The sequence below is a fragment of the Mauremys reevesii genome, linkage group 11 (genome assembly GCF_016161935.1).
Source record: "Mauremys reevesii isolate NIE-2019 linkage group 11, ASM1616193v1, whole genome shotgun sequence".
NCBI classification, from domain to species: Eukaryota; Metazoa; Chordata; order Testudines; family Geoemydidae; genus Mauremys; species Mauremys reevesii.
In genome coordinates this window covers 54,152,048-54,176,435 of record NC_052633.1, presented here as the reverse complement: position 1 = coordinate 54,176,435, position 24,388 = coordinate 54,152,048, and the positions used below count along the sequence as shown (strand labels likewise).

At 40.1% G+C, this 24,388-nt stretch overlaps 1 long non-coding RNA gene across 3 annotated transcripts in view; it reads left to right on the top strand.

Annotated features, from left to right (window-relative positions):
• LOC120374236 overlaps positions 1–24,388 on the top strand; it is a 136,247-nt gene that overhangs the window by 94,960 nt on the left and 16,899 nt on the right. For 2 of the 3 annotated variants that reach the window (XR_005585953.1, XR_005585954.1), the window contains exons 3-4: positions 10,866–10,969; positions 21,139–21,911. This is a non-coding gene — a long non-coding RNA (uncharacterized LOC120374236). Of the gene's footprint in view, positions 1–10,865; positions 10,970–21,138; positions 21,912–24,388 lie in introns of those variants that run through there. The other variant, XR_005585955.1, reaches the window with a different exon arrangement.

Sequence of the window (24,388 nt, the reverse complement as noted above, 5' to 3'; positions counted from 1 at the left end):
CAAGGCTCAGCACTTGTCTCTCCTGCTCCCTGCCAGCTCTGGATCACTATCTGATTCTGTTTCTATACCCTTTTTCATCAAATACTGTGTATGAGCTGGCAATAGATGGGGAAATGTCAGAACAGAGAGGCATGGGGTCAAGTGACTAGGACAAGGAGTGGGAACTGGGAAGTAATGTTTTCCTGAAACTCCCCACCCTGTCACTAGGAATTGAGCCTCCTGAGAAGGAGTTTAGTGGGCTGTGCTTACTCACCGAGACAGATGACTTGTTACCTCAACTAGATATTAGGGAGGTTGGAGTGGATCCCTGGTGTCAGAAAATCTAGAATGTGAGCTGAGCAGCTGTGAGGGAATAACCCTAGGAGCAGCCAGACCTGAGGGAAAGTTTACACTGATATTACTGAAAGTTTACACTGAAGTATGTGGCATCAATGTTAATTTCTGTGTTAATAAAAACAATCCTTAGAAAAAGGAGATGAGTTTGAATGCTACATAGTATGTGGATTCTGTTTGAAAACAAGTCTGGAATGTCACCAGCTCACACCTAGTTTCTAATACTGACTGACAGTGTTTTGCTGTGTGTCCTTTGGCAAACCTCTTAAATTACTTGTGCTTCAGTTTCCTCAACCCTAAAGAACTTTGAGATCATCAAATGAAAAGTGTTATAAAAATGCAGAGTAGTGTTGCTGTATTTGCTGTAAGTTATTAATACTTGTAAGCCTTTTCATTTTTAATGGGTCATTCAGAGGTGGAAAACAAAACAGGAATCAGGAGGGACAGAGAGACTCTGATGCATCACTCTTTGAGGAAAGCAGTCAGAGGACTGCTTGGACCAAATTGTCCTCTAACTAACTTTGGGACCATTACAGAAACTTTGACAAAACCATATTCAATCAGTTCAGTCAAAATCAAACACTTCACAAAACTGGCTGATTTCACCGGGATTTTACTTAGACAAATAAAAAACCCAACATTCTGACAATGTTGAAACATCCTGTTTTGACATTTTCAGAATAGAAAGTTTTGATTTTTTTTCTTTTGAAATTACTATTTTGAAAGTTTTTATTTTTCATTATATTAGGTATTATAAAAAATGTAAAAAGTCAAAATCAAAACAAAACATTTTGAATGACCCAGAACAACTTTTTTGGTGGGGTGGAGGGAGAATTTTCCTTCATAGAAAAATATAATTTTTTTCCGTTTTCACTCAAGTTCAGAATGAAGCCAAATTTAGAAATCTTGAAATCCTTCATGAAACAGAACTTCCATCCTCCACACAACTGTAGGGGCCACCCCCACTGATTTCAAGCTTGGAACCAATTCACCTTAATGACAGTCACTAAACCTTGTGCATTATCAGTATTTTGGGACCCTGCTCCCAGCTACTGCAGGCTCTTTGATTTCATTACTCAGTAAAAGGAACACTCCAATACCAGCTCTGCTGCCGCTTCTATTTTTCTGACTGTCCATGTAAGCAATCCCTTTGAAAGAGTACCATTGTTTCAGAATTGGCTTTTAGACTGAGGAAAAAATCATCCTCAGAGCATTAGGTAGTAATGATGGTAACACTAGATTTCTGCTCCTTTCCCCTTCTCATGAACTACTAAATTATGGAAAGCTGTTGAAAGGACAAAGGTGTGTGAGGGGAGGACAGAGATTTGATCTTGCAGCACACACTATGTCATATAACAGTAATATCAGCAATTCAGGTATCAGCCTCAAGCTCTCTCTTCAAAATCCACCCCTATATGCTAATGTTTTAAGAAAGTCCATATTTAAAATACTAAGCAATGCACAGGTAAAACAATCAAATTAGGAAAGAGCTTTTGTAGATGGTAAACTCTTTGAATCAGGGACTCTTTTTCATTTCAGAGCCTAGCATACTGGGACCCTGATTCTTAATTGTCAGGCACTATTACAATGCATATAATACTAGTAGATTACGCTCTGTCTCTAACAAAAGCACCCACAGGCCTCCTACAGTTGAGGTGCACATCTTTGTATGGAAGATACATCCTTACTTATTTTTTCTGCCCCCAAAGAAGTTCTTTTATGCCTTGAACCCAGACTATATTCAAGTCCAAACTCTCCCCTTCTCTATAGCCGGGCCACCAACAGGGTTGCTGAAGTCTATGCCACTCTTTAAAAGACAATGCCTAGATGGGCAGAGATTAAAAAAGCAGCAGCAGCAGCAGACGTAGTATTGGGGGTCTCCTCTGACTCAGGTCTGAGTGATGAAACTGAAGAATGTGCACCAGCTGTGTGAGGATCCCAGAATGCTGACAGTGGAGAAGCTGTAGATATTACATTTGTCTCCTGTGATTTCCTTTTTTCCCGTACAGTCAATTCCAATCATTTTTCCTCCATTCAAATTCACTTCCTCCATCTTTTAAAAATGACGATTGAGAATAAACTAACTACTTCTTTTCTTTTGTCTCAGTTTCCCAGGATTTTGGGAGGAGAGAAAAAAGACCTCAGCCCAGGCCCCTGCCACCCTTCCCCTCTTTCATTGGTCTATAAAGCCACATGCGCTCACTCTCTCTCTCTCGCTCTCTCTCTCTCTCTCACACACACACACACACACACACACACACACTCCCCCCTCAGAGCAACATCATTACACAGTTCTCTGTCCTATATATTACCTCACATCTCAGCAACTCTGATTCCAATGCTTACTAACGTTTTAATTTCCTGCTGGCTCAATGAACAGTTTTCAGCTTGTGGTACATTATAGAGCTACTGGGCGAATGGGATTGAGCTTTCCAGTTTGGCTCGGAGTGTCTTATTCACCTGAGCTCACTGGCAGAATGAATAGTTTACCACAGCTCTAGTGCTAACCCCCTTTGTGAACTAGCAGTGAGCCATGTGCCATATGACAAAGGCCAACTGTTCCCTAGAAACTTAAATCCACTTCTTCGGTAGGCATGTAATATAACAGCCCCCCTCCCCTCTGTTGCAATAGAATCCAGACTCACCACTGACAATTAGGATTATATTCACACATCTAAAATTCAGTTGCTAGGTTTAACTACAGTAGTTTGCAAGATGTATTTATGTCAATGAATGCATTGTTTAAACAAAGATGACCATGGCGATCCCTTCTAACCCTGTGATTCTATGATTCTATTAATCTGTGGGGAAATTCAAACCCAGGTAGAATTTAGGCAGTCCCAAATACATTTGAAAAATTGGTGCCAGCCTCTTTATTTTTAATATTGAAGAAAAGATGCAGGTCTTTATGCAAGTTACATGCTACCTTATCTTTCCCCCTCAAAAACCTTTAAAAAACCTAACATTGACACTGGGTGGGAGCTCACGGAAAAATAGCTGTTCCATTGGATGGCACACCAATGTTGTTTTGGAGAAGGAAAAATATTAAACTTTTCCATGCCAGTCATTCATTCCCTGCCAGTTCTCATGCTTCTCCTCCATGGATGGTAGCCACATAGCTACTCAAAATACAGCAAATATTGAGGTAAGTGAAAAGAAATGGGTGAAACAGAAAACAGCAAAGTGAAAGTGGTTGGATACAGATTCACGTCAGATTATTTAAGTATATCAGGAATGCTGACATCATTCATCATAGCATTTAGACCAATGTAGACCAATTTAGACCTATGTATTGTAGGGCATCATTTTGCTGAATGCAGAAGATATATCAGCAGTATCATTAGAGATCAACAGTATCTCTGTCTAGGGCTCAAATATACCAAAGAAAGGTCCCTACAAATGACTTTTAAACGCAACTGGGAAGAGTGAGGCTAGCCCGTTGCACATGTTGGATAGTCGCTGGGGATGTGTGTTAGCATTATGCCACACTTTTCTACTCTCCCTCAGCCTCTGGAGTGGAGTAAGTGTTTTTCATTATTTATTTTTGTATGTTATAAAAGCAGGAATAAATAGTGAAAGGGACTGAAAGTAACGTTCCATATTTTCTCCCACAGATCTGATGCATTGATGGTAAATCTTTTTTTAATTCCCTGTGTGGCAGAGCTACATGTATAGAAGTTTTAACGTGAAAATAAAGTTATGTGTTATCTTAGCTTTATGTTATCTATTTTGATTCAGTGGGCTGAGGGAGATCATTTAATAGATGTAGGACAATTGAAAAGGGAGCAAGTTTACCTCATCCAGATAAGTCTTTGTGGAGAGAGAGAGAGAGAGGCAGCATGGTTACAATTATGAGGCTTTCTAGGATACAGTTAACCACAAGAGGAGAGCTCGAATGGATTGCAATCAACCCTCTCTCCTCCCCCACAAACTGAATGATAGAATGCTGTATTACTACACATCCTCTCCTTTAATGTTTTTTCTTTGAAAAGTCAATTAAAATACCACAAATCTGTTTGTTTTTTATGTTGTGACTGATGTGAGTCAGATCGCGCTAGATTGCTGCCTGTCCATTATGCACAGTGAGAAGGGAGGAAGAAGACGACTCTACTCTCTTTGTGGCCCATATCAGGTCTGGCAGAACTGCAGCACAGGGAATACTGCTTGGGGACACACATTGATCCAAGGAGGGAGAGTAAACAGAGCCATTGCTTTGATTCCCACCCTCCACTGGATTCAACCTCACTCCAAGGGAAGATTCTGCATTACTCCTTCAGAGGGTACAGCATATGTTCCCCTAGTACTCTGGGCAGTTCAAGGGAGGCAGCTATATGTATGTTTGTTTTAAATTGAATCACCTTGAAAACATTATGTCTTGTAACCACAGCCCTGCATAAGAGGCAATGTGGAGCCTCATTGCCTCAGAGGGAGCATGGAGACGATTGTCCCTCAGAAGCTCCCCTATGTGTGGGGGGGTGCATAAGATGCATCATTCTTTGCCCTAGTTGCACCTCTGTCTACTTCTTTTGTACATGCCTCAGAGTGCTCACAGAGGGAGCAGTCCCTGCATTCCTTTGAGTGTAAGGATTGATTGTCCTTGGCTTTTGTGTAGATGGAACAGACAGGTCAGAAGCATCCTTGCACCTTCTTCCCCGGTGCACGGGGGCAAAGACCAAGGACTCTCTGGCCTTATGGATTCAAATTACAGGGTTCTAAGCTCAAATGAGTTTTCTGAACCTGATAGTATGTTCAGCTATTCCCAGTTTTGTTTAATGTGGCTTTTACAAGTGGAAGATTTCCCATTGACTTCAGTAAGAGCAGGAACAGGCCCAAATCCCATGGAGAACCCAGAACTTTCCCCTCTTGGGATTTGGCTGAGAGAAAAGGGTGTGATTAACATGAGAGATTTTTTTTCACTACTCATGTAAAACATGATACTAAAATACACCAAGGAATTATTTATTTAAACAACCCTGCAGGTTTAAAAACAGCCCTTTTCCATTGTTAAATATTTACAGCAATCCCCACAAGGAAGAGAGGGGAGTGATTAGAAAAAAAAGGAAATTCAAGGAAGAGCAACCCAAGTGACTATATGGCTGGAGGGATTGAGGAGAGATTAAAAGAACTAAAACCATGGGCCAAATAATGCCCTTCCTCACAACCATGTACCCTCTTGGAAATCAATCAATACAGATTTGCTCAGTGAGGAGCAAAGGGATGCAATATGCATCTGCAGGTATCACGGGGTGTTGAATACCAAGCAGTAAAAGGAATTGCTAAGGGAAATTAGAGAGGCTATCAAAATTAAGAACCCAATAATAGTGGGGGATTTCAATTATCCCCATATTGACTGGGAACATTTCACTTCAGGACGAAATGCAGAGATAAAATTTCTCGATACTTTAAATGACTGCTTCATGGAGCAGCTGGTACGGGAACCCACAAGGGGAGAGGCGACTCTAGAATTAATCCTGAGTGGAGCGCAGAAGCTGGTCTAAGAGGTAACTATAGCAGGACCGCTTGGAAATAGTGACCATAATACAATAGCATTCAACATCCCTGTGGTGGGAAGAAAATCTCAACTGCCCAACACTGTGGCCTTTAATTTCAAAAGGGGGAACTATACAAAAATGAGGGGGTTAGTTAGACAAAAGTTAAAAGGTACAGTGACTAAAGTGAAATCCCTGCAAGTTGCGTGGGCCCTTTTTAAAGACACCATAATAGAGGCCCAACTTCAATGTATACCCCAAATTAAGAAAAACAGTAAAAGAACTAAAAAAGAGCCACTGTGGCTTAACAACCATGTAAAAGAAGCAGTGAGAGATAAAAAGACTTCCTTTAAAAAGTGGAAGTCAAATCCTAGTGAGGCAAATAGAAAGGAGCACAAACACTGCCAACTTAAGTGCAAGAGTGTAATAAGAAAAGCCAAAGAGGAGTTTGAAGAACGGCTAGCCAAAAACTCCAAAGGTAATAACAAAATGTTTTTTAAGTACATCAGAAGCAGGAAGCCTGCTAAACAACCAGTGGGGCCCCTTGACGATGAAAATACAAAAGGAGCGCTTAAAGATGATAAAGTCATTGGAGAAACTAAATGGATTCTTTGCTTCAGTCTTCACGGCTGAGGATGTTAGGGAGATTCCCAAATCTGAGCTGGCTTTTGTAGGTGACAAATCTGAGGAACTGTCACAGATTGAAATATCACTAGAGGAGGTTTTGGAATTAATTGATAAACTCAACATTAACAAGTCACCGGGACCAGATGGCATTCACCCAAGAGTTCTGAAAGAACTCAAATGTGAAGTTATGAACTATTAACTAAGGTTTCTAACCTGTCCTTTAAATCGGCCGTACCCAATGACTGGAAGTTAGCTAATGTAACGCCAATATTTAAAAAGGGCTCTAGGGGTGATCCCGGCAATTACAGACCGGTAAGTCTAACGTCGGTACCGGGCAAATTAGTTGAAACAATAGTAAAGAATAAAATTGTCAGACACATAGAAAAACATAAACTCTTGAGCAATAGTCAACATGGTTTCTGTAAAGGGAAATCGTGTCTTACTAATCTATTAGAGTTCTTTGAAGGGGTCAACAAACATGTGGACAAGGGGGATCCGGTGGACATACTGTACTTAGATTTCCAGAAAGCCTTTGACAAGGTCCCTCACCAAAGGCTCTTACGTAAATTAAGCTGTCATGGGATAAAAGGAAAGGTCCTTTCATGGATTGAGAACTGGTTAAAGGACAGGGAACAAAGGGTAGGAATTAATGGTAAATTCTCAGAATGGAGAAGGGTAACTAGTGGTGTTCCCCAAATCCTATTCAATTTATTCATAAATGATCTGGAGAAAGGGGTAAACAGTGAGGTGGCAAAGTCTGCAGATGATACTAAACTACTCAAGATAGTTAAGACCAAAGCAGATTGTGAAGAACTTCAAAAAGATCTCACAAAACTAAGTGATTGGGCAACAAAATGGCAAATGAAATTTAATGTGGATAAATGTAAAGTAATGCACATTGGAAAAAATAACCCCAACTATACATACAACATGATGGGGGCTAATTTAGCTACAAAGAGTCAGGAAAAAGATCTTGGAGTTATCGTGGATAGTTCTCTGAAGATGTCCATGCAGTGTGCAGAGGCGGTCAAAAAAGCAAACAGGATGTTAGGAATCATTAAAAAGGGGATAGAGAATAAGACTGAGAATATATTATTGCCCTTATATAAATCCATGGTACGCCCACATCTCGAATACTGTGTACAGATGTGGTCTCCTCACCTCAAAAAAGATATTCTAGCACTAGAAAAGGTTCAGAAAAGAGCAACTAAAATGATTAGGGGTTTAGAGAGGGTCCTATATGAGGAAAGATTAAAGAGGCTAGGACTCTTCAGTTTGGAAAAGAGAAGACTAAGGGGGGACATGATAAAGGTATATAAAATCATGAGTGATGTTGAGAAAGTGGATAAGGAAAAGTTATTTACTTATTCCCATAATACAAGAACTAGGGGTCACCAAATGAAATTAATAGGCAGCAGGTTTAAAACAAATAAAAGGAAGTTCTTCTTCATGCAGCGCACAGTCAACTTGTGGAACTCCTTACCTGAGGAGGTTGTGAAGGCTAGGACTATAACAATGTTTAAAAGGGGACTGGATAAATTCATGGTGGCTAAGTCCATAAATGGCTATTAGCCAGGATGGGTAAGAATGGTGTCCCTAGCCTCTGTTCGTCAGAGGATGGAGATGGATGGCAGGAGAGAGATCACTTGATCATTGCCTGTTAGGTTCACTCCCTCAGGGGCACCTGGCATTGGCCACTGTCGGTAGACAGATACTGGGCTAGATGGACCTTTGGTCTGACCCGGTACGGCCTTTCTTATGTTCTTATGTTCTTATGAATTGGATTGGATTGTCCAAGGGGTAAGGTATTTGGGGATGAATTACAAGAAACATTATTCCCAACAGTTAGTGTTGTGGACTTCCGAATCACAAAGGACCTACTTGGATTTCCTCAGCTCACACTTAATGTTTATATAGACACACAAAGAAGATTCCAAGGAGTTAGAGATTAAGCCTCACCAGATTACAAAACTGCATTCTTACCAGCTTCCAGACCATTCTCTTCTACAGCTGCAACAATAATTCATCTTCTCTCTGTCCGACATACTTCTAGCCAGTAAGAACACAGCAGACACCTGGTGTTATAAATAATCCATGAGCAATAGACTCAGAGATAATTAACTTTTTAGTTACTAGATTAAGATGTTTTGAAAAGCACACATCTAACAGTGAACTGAAAAAGGATCCCAAGAGAAAGTGGTAGAGGCCCCATTGTTTAAAAGTGGCCTGGACAAAAGCAGTTGGGAAAATAATGTAAGGATGATATGGGACATGGACAAGATGATTTAATAGTCTTTTCCATCCCAAATTTCTATAGGCCCACCCACTTGCAATACTGGAGGGGACCAAAATAGGATGGAGGCATTAAAGTTTGGACTGGTGTCTTTGTGGCAAGCTCCAGCTTCTCCTTATAAAGGTATAGGACTCTGCACAGGCAAGGAAGCATAGTTCAGGAGCTCAGGACATTTCAGGAGTATGGCTAAGTAAGGCGAGGCTGGGATCTGGCTCTGCACCATCATGTCATTCCAAAGCTACAGAGAATTGGCAGCAGCAGACTATGCTGAGTCTCTCAGTAGTACCTTGAGTCCTACTTTGCACAGTGAAAAGACTTCTTGGGGTTGGTTGGGGGAGTGACTCACAGGGGACACATGCCAAAGACATGCTGCCATGGGGGAAAAGCCAGGCGCTCCTGCCCTATGTGCTTATCCTGAGATCTGTGGGATTTCTCCATGAATTCTCAGGACTTCCACAGGTTTAGGAGGGTTCAGTCCTGTCCCTTGGCCAAACTGATCTAAAGCAGATATTGAGTTGAAAGTTGTGGGATTTCCTGGGTCTTCTCTCTCCCTTCCTTTCCTGCATGCATATCAGGAAAGAGATGGCCTTATTATCCATAATAAAAACACAGAAGGAAGGGGGGCTTATAATGGAGCCCCTTTTGAAGGTGTAGTTTACTCTGACCATTTTGTGAAGTATTATATGCAAGCAAATGGGGATGGTAGGACAAATGTATTCATTGTGAATACCTCATTTTTCTCTGTACCTGCACTTTTGTGGGGGATTGATACCCTCCACCCTCAGATCCCTACCTCAATCCCCTCACATATAGCATCCACTAATCTCTTTATTGTTCACATGGGAATTTACCCAAGAAATGTAACTGAAGATTTCTCTTGTAACACCATAAAAACCACAAATCTCTCTTGGAGGGAAGGCCTGTTTCTAAAAGTATGAAAAAAAAATCAAATGTGCAAAGAACATCGAAATTTGGACATTTGGGGGCAAATTCTGACTTCAGATACACAGTCATAAACAGATAGTTAAGGGTTAAGGTCTCTTTTACCTGTAAAGGGTTAACAAGCTCAGTAACCTGATGAACACCTGACCAGAGGACCAATCAAGGGACAAGATAATTTCAAATCTATGGGAGGGAAGTCTTTGTCTGTGTTCTTTGTTGGGGCTTTGTTCTCTCTTTGGATCTAAGAGTGGCCAGACACATTTCCAGGCTATCCAAGTTTCCTGAAGTATTTTCTTCTATTCAATACAGTGAGTATTAGAAAGGCGGATTAGTCTTATAATTAATTTCTGCATTTGCAATTGTGTGTTGCTGGAGAAATATCTTTATTTTTGTTTGCTGTTACTTTGATTATTCTGACAGGAATGGGGGAAAGCCTCTCCAGGTTTATAAGCTAGACCCTGTATATTTTTCATCCTGGTGTTACAGAGCTAGTGTACTTTCTTTCTTTCTTTTAATAAAATCCTTTGCTTTTTAGAAACTGATTGATTTCTTCCCTTGTTTGGATTTTCAGGGGAAGGGGAGGGGGGAAAAGTGAATCCCTCTTTGTTTTGATTCAAGGAGTTTGAATCAAGGTATCTCTCCCAACGACTAGGGGAGGGGGAGGAAGGTGGGGCAATGGTTTAATTCCCTTTGTGTTGTGATTCAAGGAGTTTGGATCTGTGTTCCCAGGGAAAGTTTTGGGGGAACAGGGAGTGTACTAGACACTGGAATCTCTAGTCGGTGGCAGCTTTACCAGATCTAAACTAGGATTATAGTTTAGAGGAGTCCATGCAGGTCCCCATCTTGTGGATGCTAAAGTTCAAAGTGGGGAATAAACCTATGACACACACACACACAGTTTGCTGTAGTCAATGGGTTCACTGGTATAAACTGAGGGCAGAACTGATATTCAACCATTATCAAAGAAATGTACAATTTCTGCATCAAGATGATTTTATTCTGCAATGTAGTTCTTATGATAATTGACCTGTAGACTTCTATGGGGTGCAGAGCAAAATGATTTGAAAGAAAACTGGGAATCTGGTATGTACCACAGAAATGGAGAAAAGAAGATATGATCAGTTAATGGAAGGTGGTTTAAAGTTGAAAATCCTCTCATTCTCGTTACTTCCCCACCCCAGATCCAGTTTGCAGCCTTCCTAACCTGTGAAGAAGAGGTGGACTTGTCAAGTTTTCAAAATGCAGTATACTGAAAAGGTCAGAGTAGAAGAGTCTGACAGAACATGTAAGTCATTATAATTCTGGTATCTCATTTGTAATGAGAATGAGAACTGCAGCAAATTATTGTAAAATATGCTCTAAAAACCTGGGAAAACATGATAGTTATATTGAAACCAAAGTTTTCATCACCTGCTATAATAACAAATAGATTCTGTGTGTTTCTTCACAAATGTGCTCTGTAGCTCAGAGGGCTCTGAAATAAAAAGATTTGTGGCAATTTCCATGGTAACTAGTCATTTTTTTCCCTAATGGCATAAAGAAAACAGACATTACTGCAGGGGTGGGAGAAACTGGAGCTAACCAGAGGATTTGGGGATTAGTCTGTTTTGTTTTTTTAAATTTAAATTTTGGCAAAACTCTGGCATTAATCCCTGGCATCTGAAAGTACCATGAAACTGGGGGTGAGAGATTCATGGGGAAACCTGGGCCTATTAAATTTATGAAACATAATGAAATACAAGTGTTTCACACTGCTTATAGATATCTCTGTGCTCGCTACTGTTGCATTATGTTGTTATACATGTCCCACTATCTCATACTGCATGCTTATTTGATAGAGAGGTCCTTCTGCTATCTCAGTCTGGATGATTATCCAGTTATAGAGGGATTAGGGCTCAAGAAGGCCTGAAGAGCCCAAAGAAAGAAGCCTCAGTCAAGGGGTCGCAACATTCTCAGTTTGGTGTTCCAGTCAGCAGGAGATAGACTAAATCACTGGGAATCCAACTAAAAGAATCAGAAGAAGAATGACCACCTGGAGATACATCTGTTCAGCATAGGAAAGCCCTGAAGAATTTAGAATCATCATGTGAGAGAGGGTTCTGAACTCAAAGGGCATAATCCCTCAAGGGGCGTGCATATGTCTAAGAAGACTAGAACCCATCTAAACCAAAAAGGGTTACTGTGGCCAATACTTATAATTTGGTTAATGTCATAATCATATATACTGTTATTTAATGTTGCTTAGTCTAACTCCTTTATAGTCTCACTAACCTACACGTTTTACCCTACTCTGCCAAACTAGGGCCTTATACACACACAAATGTTGCAGAAGTTTAGTCATTTTTTAGACTGATTTAGATAAACCAGAGCAAACACCTGCTTAAATTGGTTTACAACTGGTTAATATCAGTTTAGCTTTATTTGTTAATTGAGAGTGAAAGTTTTTAAAAAAATGAAATGAAGTTACACCAACCCTCTCAGAATATGTGTAATTTATACGAAGGAAAGAGGCATCATGAGCATTGGAGAGGACAGTTTAGTCCTGGGGCATGGGGTTTGAGCTTTTTTATGTGTGTGCGCTCTGTAGAAAAAGTGTATATGGCCTTCCAAAAATTGCAATTAGGAAAAGAACACTTTTCATATGTTCCCAACTAAAAGTGGTGTTTAAAAAAGGAACTAAGGAGGCTCTCTTCACACTCCACATATGAGATTGCACCGGATATTAGTACTGTTGTGGCATTATTGCTCATTGAGGATTCTGTGTGCTGTTTGGTGTATGCAACTGACTGTGTGGGGTGGGACTGATAATCTTCCCACCAGTCATCATACTATATTTGGCTCATGGGTGGTGTGCTAGAATTCCTCAAAGATGCTTAGCTGAGTTACTCTCTTGCTTTTTCAAACACTGCTGCTGTGTTCCGATACTCTATGGCTCTTCCCTAGCACCACTCATCATCAAATAATGCCTCAGACATGGCCAGTTTGAGACACTGCTTTGGGAAGTGCTGATTCAAGATGGAGTTTGATTCAAGAAGGGTTGTGAATGTTTAACTCAACTCTGCTGTTTTGTTCCAGGCCCGACTCTAGTTTAGAGACTGTGAAAAACAGTATACAATTAGCCCCCAATCCTTCATGACTTTAGATGTGTGCTTAACTCTAAACTCACGCAATTAGTTTTAATAGGACTACTACATGCTTAAAGTGTAAATGCTTCTAAGTGTGGGCCTTGGTGGTTAGCTCTTCTTTTTCCTCTTTAATGTGGTAAGTGTGGCACACACAACAACAATGGGAATGTTATGTTATACCCACTGCAGTAATATGATTGTCTATGATTATTTTAGGCAAATACAAAAATGTATATACAGAAGTTGATAGATCCCTCAGCTTTCTAGTCAATCATGCTTCACATGAAAGCTATAGACATAGAATAGCCTGCCCCTACACCAATTAAAATAGGAGATTCCAGTCAGGTAGAATTCAGTCCTCTGTATTCTTAATTAAATTTGGTTTTAGAGTTAGTGCAGCCAGACTGGACCTAGGCATGAGCAATGCAAGAGTGTCTTGCACTTTCGGGGAAGTCACAATTAATAGTGACTCAGAAAGTCATGGGCAAACACAAACTTACCTTGTAGCAATGTGAACAGAGGAGGCAACTCTGCTAGATACTTGAATACCCACAAGAGATTCCTGCCTAAGGAAATAAACAACATAGATCTTTTCTTATATCAAGTTCATGGACTTAAGAGAATAATGTTGAACTAAAGGTTCTGATATACAAAACTTCACTTATGATTATAAAGGTCTTCCTTACCCATTCCTTCAGCTAAGTAAGTAAGTATATCAGATTGTCAGCCCAGCAGTATGTCAAATGCAGTGATGTAAATGGGAAGAGCATGGTGGTGAGAGAGTTAATTGTAACTTCATTAGTTTTTCTGAGAAAGGAGCAAAGAAAAGAAACTAGGACCCAAATTCTGAATTCTGATTCCTGCTAAGCCTCACAAGGGTAGCCTGAATATTCTTTTTAAAAGGAAAAAACAATATGGTGCACCAATTATTCTTTTATTTTAGAAAATGTCAAACTCCATGTGATCCATTTAATTACTATGGGTGTTCCAAATGGGAGCGCTATCTAAATGCTCCTTTAATTGAGCAATATCCTGTGTAGCAAATATAGATTCAGATGTCCCTAAAAAAAAGCAATCATAGACATAACATTCACACACAGAGAGCTTCAATTCAAAACCCTGATGTTTAGCGTTAAAAGTCTGTTTAACCTATATTTATAACTATCAAACCCTTCTCATCTATTTTTGCTCAATCTGACTTATGAAAATGATGACTTTTTTCCCTTGTGTCTATAAGATCCTCATGTCATGATTGATCTGTGCTACACATTCGCCTCCCAGAGCTGGGAAAAGGTCACTGGCAGTTCAATCTCTCCTTAAAACTTGAGAAAGTAACTTGCCCTTTAATACTTAGGTTTAGGAGCCACGAGACATTAAAAACAATATTATCTTGACTTTTCAGAAAGTTGCTAAACAGTTGTCCTTCCATGTTTCTTATATATAGAACCATAAAAGGTTTCTAAAATAAGAATGTTGCAAACAAAACAACCCATTGCAATTTATCCACCAAAAAAATAGGGAGAGTGCACAGTTAAGAATGCACATCCTTATTTCTTCTCAGCAAGAATGTGGACTTTCTGTTTGCCATATTGTAGGCCTACCTATAGCAGTCAAAAGGTGAAATGTCTGAATATTAAGCCATAATCCATCATTGTACACACACTAATTACTTTCTGTCCTCCCATTCCCTTGTCATCATGGTCCAAAGCAGGTTTTTTGAGACTGAGTACATTCATCTGAGCTGTTAGCTTCTACGCTCCACCGCATCCTTGTATGATCTGCCTGGTCTCAGTCCCCCAGAGGAAATTTGTGCATGCATACTGTATGTGAACTTTAGATAAATAAATAAACACGAGAAACAGCTTCCAGATAATTGAAAGCGAATGAAGGAGGGAGCAAAAAGAAAACAATTTCTCAGGAGACAAGCGGGCTGAGGTGGCAGGTATGATTAAAATCCGTATGATTTATGAGTAGGTGCATTACTAACATGACAGCACTTTAGTGAGTGTTTGTTTTGGTGCATTTGACAATAAAGTTTTTTGGTTTTGTTTTCTTTCTTTCTTTTCTTTTTTCTTCTTGCTGCAGGTTTTGATCAGGAGTTAGCCACTCAGGAATTCCTAGTGCCTGACTGAGCAGTAATTTAGCAAGCTCTCTTGTGCTCTTTTCCTGTCAGCATTAACATGTCAATTCATTTTAATAGTCTGGGCATGCTCAGTGAGCATGCATTTTCTCAGTAGGTATCCCATGAGCCCACCCCGTGGTGCAGAAATGTGTTATAGCTTGTCTCAGGCCACAGAGACTTCAGCAGGTTTAGTTTCATTATGGCCAAGTGTATTTGTTAAGACAAAGCATGAAACAAGGAAAAAGAATACATGAAATCAAGATCTTAAAATATTAAATGGCTTATACACGTCTGATTGGTAATTTATGACTTGTGCACAAATAGGTTATAAAGCCTTTCTTTGCATGATATTATTACATGGCATAGTTTCAAAAAAATGTGTGCTTCAGTTCCTCTGGTTTTTTTGGAATTTAATATCATGCCACATTGGGAATTATCTGAAATCATGATTAATAGTTGAAGTGTTTTTTATATTAAACCTGAATTTACTTGCCATCTTTCTCATTAAAGAGCTCTCAGATAGATTTGTATCTGATGTTTTGCCTCTCAAATATATAAAACCAGGAGACTATATAGTCTGTAAGTCTAGTCTTTGATTATGATGTCAAAGTTTTAAGTTAAAAATTCACCTGCATTTGCATACTTTAAAAGCTACAAGTAGAAAGTCTGGTTTTAAAAGAGCAAAGAAAGTGGAAAGGAGGAACCCTCAATAAGTACAGAAACTCTTGGCACTTTAAATGACAGCTTTCCAGATGCAGATTAAATTAAATCAAGGTATTTTGGTTGTACAGTACCTTAGTGTAATTAAATATTTAAACACACTGAGCTGTGTTATCAACATCTTATAATAGTCTGAGCCCAGCTGGACATAACTACAACATCTAGATGACCTAAAAAAGGTAAAATCTTAATTTCTTTTTAAGGGGCCCACTTTATTAAAAGAAATATATTTTTGTGGTAAGCTCTGCATTTCTGCTTCTCTGTGGTGTAACTATCAATGCAGACTCATGAAAGATATAATGTACTAGAACTGTGTGGGAATGCTCTAGTGTTGGAGCATAATTACAGTAGAGTAGGAGGAGAATTATGCTTGGAATTTAAAGCTTGGCATGGGGATTCCCTTTCTGTTGGCCATATAAGGAATGAACTTATTTCTTTAAAAGTGGAATTTACAAAGTACCTTTTTAAGGAATAGCAACGGGCTATATTTGACACTGGTCAACAACAGATTTCCCGCATGTCTCTGGCACAAGCGTGTATGATGTGACATAGCATTGTGACAGGGCTATATAAAAACAACACAGAACAGTCTTTTGAAACTGAATTATGTATGTCCACTGGTTAAACAGATACGCTTTCTGTGCCAAATAAGCAACATAGTGATAAAGGAAATAACGATTTCAAGAAGAAAATGCAGATAGTGAAGCAATGACACATCTGTTCAATACTCAAGTGGTGTTGTGGTTCATTGGTTGCAATGTCTGGAGAATAATGCAAAAAACTCAAAGCTAATAGCCGGTGGACTATTCCTGTATGAACAATAATGTAGTTCAGAACAGTCTGGATGAACTAAGCACCAAGATCATGTGTATGTCTCTTGCTGGCTAGTGGAAGAGAAATAATTGAAGTAGGTAGTGAAATGTCAAAAATCATTTGCCTTGCGAAGTCAGACATTCAATCAGTGATTAATACCATAATGAACTGGGTAGTTTGTATGTATATCAGTAACGTCTACTGGATAGAACTGCTCAGCTATGGGTCATCCATCCTATACTGATGATGATGAGTTTCCTTTCAATCAAGTTGTTAGAAGTTATGCTTTCAGACATGTTCTATTCCTGGTGTTGCCCTGAATTTCTGAATTCCCATGGCTTGCAGCATACTGCCATATTAAAGTTCTTTGGCCAAGATTTTTCACCATACTGTGCTCAGCTTCCCACTTACTTTTCAGGGGGTATGTAACAATATTTTACCAATTTGTTGGTGTGGTGGCAACATGAGGTTAATGTAATTAGAGATGTGTTCTTTGTTTGCGGAAGGGTATTGCAAATATCTCTTTATTTCTTGATGGTTTTGTTACACCAAAAAGTTCCCTCCCGCAGAAGATAATTTTGTTTTGGGACAGGGGTTAATTGGGTCCTATTGAGTGAAATCCATGGGAAGAGAAAGAGAGATCTAAACCTGGAGTCTGGGCCTTGGTTTGACTTAAATTTGGTCCAGGTTTTCTGAAAAGTTCATGAACCCACAGCACAACCTTCAGTGGTCCAGGGATGAGCTTCAGCTTAATAACTTTGGGCTTCATTATGACAAGTTGCCCAGCTCCAGAATGTATGTACAAGTTTGGTGGAACTTGACTGAAAGTCAGAACTTTGTACTTTCTTTTCCCAACTTTGTCTCTAGCTTGTTATGTGAATTTGGGAAAGTCATCATGCCACAAATTTTCAAAACTGACTCTAATTTTAGATGAGTTTTAGAGGTGCAGAGCATTGAAAGATATGTCATCAGGACCAGTGAAATAAATCACCTCTGATATACGGATCTCAAAGTCCTATACAAAAATTAATTAATTAAACCTCACAACTCTCTTATTGTAGGAAAATATAATTATACCAGTGCTACAGATGGCTAAAATGGAGAAGATACACATTAATCTTGACATGTGCAGAAATAAGACACAGGACAATAGTATGTTAGGTAGAATTAATGTCCCAGTGTTATTAACTTAATAAACCAATAGAATTAAAAAGGTTAAATCATCTTCACAGCTATGACTCTAAACTAGTCCATAGTGGATTCATATCACTAGATCCTCATTCAGTGTACAAGGCCTCTATCAATCACAAACTGGGAAAGGTTGCACAGTCACCCCTACAGAATCATAAGAGTAATGGATTTGGCCCTTCAGCCTAATTCCCTTGTCATCTCTTTCTTCATGCAAGTGTTAGGAGCACAGACAATGGTGAACCTACATCTGTGCAAACCTTAGAGACCCACACTCTCCAAATCTTATTTCCAAACTGTCAAAGTTTAATTGGCTTGCAAATGGGGCCTGAACCATAATCCACATTGGACTCCAACAAAAGCTGGATAAAATCACAACAAACATAAGAAGTTCATCTCCTGGTTACTGAGAGAAAAGAAAAAAAAACCCATATATGTCAATTTTGCTATGTGGGAAAAATGTTTTCCTAACTCCATAGAGCAATTGGAAAAAACCCTTGCTCTTCAAGAAGACAAGCAATACTCAAAAATGCAACAAGGGAAGTGGAGGAAGGGATGCTAAGCTTTGGGGTCAAACATCAATCAGAGCAGAGGAGCAAGGAAACACAGTTTGGAGGGGAGGGATGACCAACCATTGATGAGTCTCTGCATCATCTAACCACCACTCAGAAAACCAGGAGAGACAGGCATTACTAGGGGAGCCTGCCCACATCTCATGCAGTCCTGAGGAGTTCGACTTCCCTTCACCAACACCAGAGCCACACTCAAGTAAAGTGGCAGCTGCTTCCCAACCTGACTAGCATGATCTCCTGCCTCAGCTGAATAATCTATTTGTGTTCCAAGCCCTGCTTAGAATCATAGAATCATAGAATATCAGTGTTGGAAGGGACCTCAGGAGGTCATCTAGTGCAACCCCCTGCTCAAAGCAGGACCAATTCCCAACTAAATCATCCCAGACAGGGCTTGTCTTTCTCCCACTGATGTTAAGGTGTCAATCCATAAATTATACAGATTGATGCACATATATCTAGACGCAACAATAGATTAGATACAAACATATTCATCTTGCCTAGTTTAGCCAACTGTAAAAGGGGTATACTGATACTTACCTAGCAAACAAGAGTGTTGAGGCTTAATTAATTAATCTTTGCAAAGCAATTGGATCAGAAGTGTTATAGAAGAGCACAGTGTCATTATTATTCCTATAAATATAACCTAAAAAACTTAAAAACATTATATTTATTATTATATGTTTTCATACATTTGTGTGACAATATATATCAAGCACATTGCAAACATTTTTAAAAACACACTTTTTCTTCACCTAAAAATGTCCCTATTACAGCCCTTCTGTCTGCACTGGAGTTTGCAATGCTGAAATGGCTAACAGGTGCTGCTGATACTGAATCTCAGAAATGTGTAATTGAGTCTCTTAAAGCATGAGATTTCTTTTTGTGGCATTATCCACTGTGTAATATTCATGTTCTCTGATTGATCAGGGTACATAGGTTTATGAATGGTGCCCAAAGCCTTGACTGTAGTCTAAAAAATCTGCTTCTGGGTTCATTTCAGCTTGGTATGTAGATGCTTTGGCTAGAGTTTTCCAGATTTTTCATTTTCCCTAGTACTGCCATCATTCTTCTACTCTAAGGAAAAGGCTGGAGTTCATTTCAGTAGGCGTATATTAGATGTATATTTTAACTGTATTACAAGTTCAAGGGTCAAAATGTAATACAGAAGCATTCTTTTAGTTTTTTAATGAGGTAAAACAGTAAAATCATTATTTCTTTCTGATTTCTATTTTTATTTATTTTATTTTTCTCAAATTTATTTATAGCTTCCCAGAATTACATTGAATCCCCTTACCAAAGAATGACTTTGAACAATAAAAGTTTACAAACTCGCTTTCCGTGATTCATTAGGATATTATTTAGACTGAGTAAATTGTGTGCGAATGACAAGAGCATCTTTGTGGATCTTCTTAAATATAGATGAAATATGAGGTTTTTTTCCAAGGTACACAATGTCATTAAGGGCTCAGGTGGTTAAAATCAACATGAAAAATACATGCTGCATTTTCTCTCCTTAAATGCAATAATGTAATCAGATTTCAAGTCATCTTACCTACCTCACTTACAGCTTTATGGAGATTAATTAGTTTTTAGCCCCCAGTCACATGATCTTTTCTGACTGCCATTTAGCTACATTTGCTATCTGACTTGAACCTGTAAACTGCCTCCAGCCCCAGAGGACAGATTAAATTTTAGTATTGGTTGCCTTCTTCCTTTGATTTAAAGGTAGATTGTTATAATCATAGTTCAGTTAGTCTTTGTTGTTAATTAGCTATGTGTTGTCATTGTTTCTTTAGAAAAGGTGAATGGCTGAATAAAGAGAAGAAAAATTGTTCAAAAGTAGGAAATAACTTCTCTGATGTTACATAGCTGCAAAGGCTTCTTCTTTTCAGGTGAATAGCTATGGGGCTGCTTTTAATTTACATCTGTACAAATGATCTCTCCATTGTCTAGGTATGTTTGTTTTTTATTCATTGCCAATTATCTTATCATTGCATATAGATGAAAACAGCAGAAAACTCAGAAAAAGAAAGTCCTTCTCCCTATCTCCTCAGAGCAGAGGAATGTGTTTTTGTATGTGCTTGTTTCTCTGGTCTTGTTTTGCTGGTTAAATTTATTTAATTGTAGCACAGTTTTAACAAAAATGTCCAAATGATTCACCAGAATGTTGCATATGAAATGTAATTCTGTCTTTCACCATGGCTCTGCTGAGTGTATTAGATATAGTAAATGTGCAGTGGCTAAACATGGACATCAGGCAAAATTCTGCTCTGCTTATTCCAGGTGTCCCATTGACTTCAGTGGAACTATTCTCCTGAGTAAGATAAGCAGGATTTGGCCCACAGTATGGACAGTCTGGAAAAAAAAAAGACAAAAACATCTTTAGGGAAAATACAAATATAGTACCTGCCTCTGTGTAGTTCACTATGTATTATTTACATACTTTTTGAATTATAAAGGAATATGACTGGTAGAGCTTGAGTTCTAAGTAAGGTGTGATGAGAGATTTGAAGTACAGTGAATGTAAGTATCTGCTTCATTCACATACCTAAATGAGGGAACACAACAATAACATATATAGCATAGTTCCTGCTTTGTTGAGAACTAGGACTGAGTTAAGATAGTAAAATTGTTACCTTTTCATGGTGAGAGACTCTCAGAGACAAAGCCATTGAGGCATTGATATGGACATTACACGTGGCTGTCTATTTGCCCCTTGTTGCATAGATTATCTGTAGTTTACTTTACAGCAAACATTCACCTTGGTTAAATAGGACTCTGTTCAGCCATAGTCACTAAACCCTGGAATTTCCTGGCTCTGGCCATGATGGCGCCACAGGATTTTCATTGCTCAGGTGTTGCAGAATCTAATCCTTATTCAGGAACTAAAATTATCTTTTTTCCTTGCCTGCAGAGCTTGGATGCCTGCCTTTGGCTGTAGCCCCAGACTCCTGAAGAAGATGAAGACATCCCTACGTGCCTATATATGGAAAGAGGCCAACATGGATGCCATCAGAAGGATTCAACTGAGCATATGCTGAGAAAATTGTGCCATCCATACTGCACATGGGAAAGGGCTGACTGAACACTCCAGTATATTGAAGTTTATGGCCCTGAAAAGGAAACATAGGTTTGTGGTAAATATCATTCAGGGATATGAGAACTGGTATTTCCTGGCTCTGGATCACAGTGCTTTCAACACATTCTGTTCATCTACCTCTGTTTCCTGCCTGACTGACTATGTGCAAAGTGGTATCTCTCCAGTGTTCTCACCTTCACTTATTCCCTGAACAAGGCAAAGGTAAGAGAAACTCAGGCAGAGCTAAAAATGTTTTTCTGAGGGGGCACTGAGAGAAAAGGGACCATTTGGATTTTTACACCTTTTTATAGCTGTCCGGTGCCCACATCTTAGGAAAAGTGCATAACTTGTGTTTTTGGGCTCTGTTACTTTGACTGCATTATGACTGAACTGGTCCCGTGCTGCTGTTCTGCCATGGCATTTCATTTATACAGATTGCTTTCAGACTTAGTGCCTACAGTATGTTTGCCACATTATACAGGTTTCCCTAAGTACCTTCTGCAATAAGACTTATCTATTTGGTTGTCTGAATTCCTCACAGACTCTTCACCTCTCTCCATCCACTCTTGAGGTATTTTATTTCGGAACTCAAATGTCAATAAATGTGATCATGTGTAAAGAGATACAAGAACCCTGGTGGCATTGTTGTCTTTCTGTGGAAGAGATGACACTTGCAGCATTATGCAGACTTCCCAACACAAAATCCATCTTTGGTTGACACTCGTGCCTTAGTTATACTGACATAGCATCTCTCCAACACAAGGCCATTAGTGAAGGGAGGTATACTGTCATGAATGCCTCAATTTTGGATGTAGAAGGCAGGATTCCAAATCAGTAGTGTAGACCTTGAGGTTTTGTTACAATGATAAAGGGGATATGTTATCTCTATTCCAGCTAAGAGCTATATAATGTGCCTATGAAAAGCAAGTTTCTATGTCTAGTGAATACGAATCATTGTTTCTGGGATAATGAGACTCCACTCCCTTTTGGCTCTCAATGAAAGACCACAGCACTGGCTAAGAAACAGTTCCATGAGTCCGCCAAGTGTCTGCTGAATACAGTGATGACAAGCATGATTTTCACAGCCATGGTTAAATGGCATGTGAGTGATTTTGTGCGCCATGTTACATCAACCCATGGTAAACAAGAAACTGGCTGCAACATCCCAATCTCCTACCAGTGGCCCTTTGCCACAATGTTATGTTTATTTAGTTAGTTATTTATAGATAGATTTTTTTTTTGTTATTTGCAAATATCAAAAAGGAAAGCAGACGAAATAGGGTATATAATTTTATTCATAAATACAAAAACACAAGCAAAATGTTGTTTACAATGAGTACCCATGTAATAATTGTTACAGGTAGATCACAGAATCAGGATAAATAGGGTTTTAATTAGTGCAGCAAAGGAGCAAAGATCAATAGGCTCCTAAATACATATTTAGTCACCCCAAAGTAGGCCTGATTTTTCAGAGGTTCTCATCATTCAGGGATCCAACTGAAATCCATGGCAGCTGGAGCACCTTTGAAAATCTAGCCACCTTTATTTGTGTGCTTAAATATGGATTTAAGCGCTCAGCTTTAGATCCCTATGTTTGGAAAATCTCAACCAAACTGCTGAGGTCTCAGATTCAGCATGATTAAGAAACCAATAGATACTGGTCATTTTCAGCATGTTTCATTTTAGGAAGTTTCCCCCCCCATATGTTATAACAGTGGCTGTTCAGGGTTGGAATAGAGGTGGTATGCCACTAGGCCAGGCGTGGGCAAACTTTTTTGGCAAATATTTATCTGGGTATAAAAATTGTACTGCGGGCCATGAATGCTCATGAAATTGGAGGTTGGGGTGCCGGAGGGGGTGAGGGCTCCGACTGAGGGTGGGGGCTTTGGAGTGGGGCCAGAAATGAGGAGTTCAGGATGTGGGAGGGGGCTCCAGGCTGGAGCAGGTGGATGGGGTGCGGCAGGGGTATGTGAGGGCTCTGGCTGGGGGTGCAGGCTCTGGGGTGGGGCTCGGGATGAGGGGTTGAGGTGCAGGAGGGTGCTCTGGGCTGGGGCCGAGGGGTTCAGAGGGCAGGAGGGGGATCAGGGATGGGGCAGGGGTTGGGGCGTGTGTCGGGGGGGGCCCTCAGGGGTGCAGTGTCGAGGCAGTGCTTACTTCAAGCAGCTCCCAGAAGCAGCGGCATTTCCCCCGTCTGGCTCCTATGTGGAGGTATGGGCAGGTGGCTCTGCGCACTGCCCCATCAGCAGGCGCCTCCCCCGCAGCTCTCAGAAGCAGTGACATGTCCCCCCTCTGGCTCCTATGTGAAGGTATGGGCAGGTGGCTCTGCGCACTGCCCCATCCCCGGGTGCTGCCCCTGCAGCTCCCATTGGCTGCAATTCCTGGCCAATGGCAGCTGTCGGGGGTGGTGCTTGGGGCAGGGGCAGCGTGCAGAGAGCCCCCTGGCTGCCCCATGTGTAGGAGATGGAGGAGGGACATGCCGCTGCTTCTGGGGGCTGCGCAGAAAGCCCCCAACTCTGCTCCCCAGCTGGAGCGCTCGAACAGGACAAATCCCTGACCCTCCTCACTGGCGGGAGCTTGAGAGCCAGATTACATGGCCTGGTGGGCCATAGTTTGCCCACCCTTGCACTAGGCTGTTATAAGAAGTCTGGCAATGGCAGCGATAAGCAGAAAGCATAGAAGAGGGCCAGTGTTTCTTTTCGTATGCTCCTTGTCAGGCCCAGTAAAGCAAAGAAAACAGTCAAGTAAAACAACAGACATTAATTTGTATGGGAGAGCTTAAGACCAGTATCGTTTATCTCTGTTTCCCAAAATTCTGTAGCACCTATCACTGTGCAGGTACATCCTTATTTAAGGCCTGAATCTGTAAGGTACTTTCCCATTGGAAGGTGTTCCGTGCCTCCCCTGAGAGGCTTATGACCAGGTAGGATCAGACCCTGAGATATTTAAAAACAAAATATTGGCCTTCATTTAAAATATGTGATGAGTGATATTGCGGGCTCTCTTTTTGGGTGCCAACTTGAGAAATCTTAGAGGGCCTGGTTTTTGGAGAGGAAGTGCTTGGAATTTTCTGAAAATCTGGTCCCTT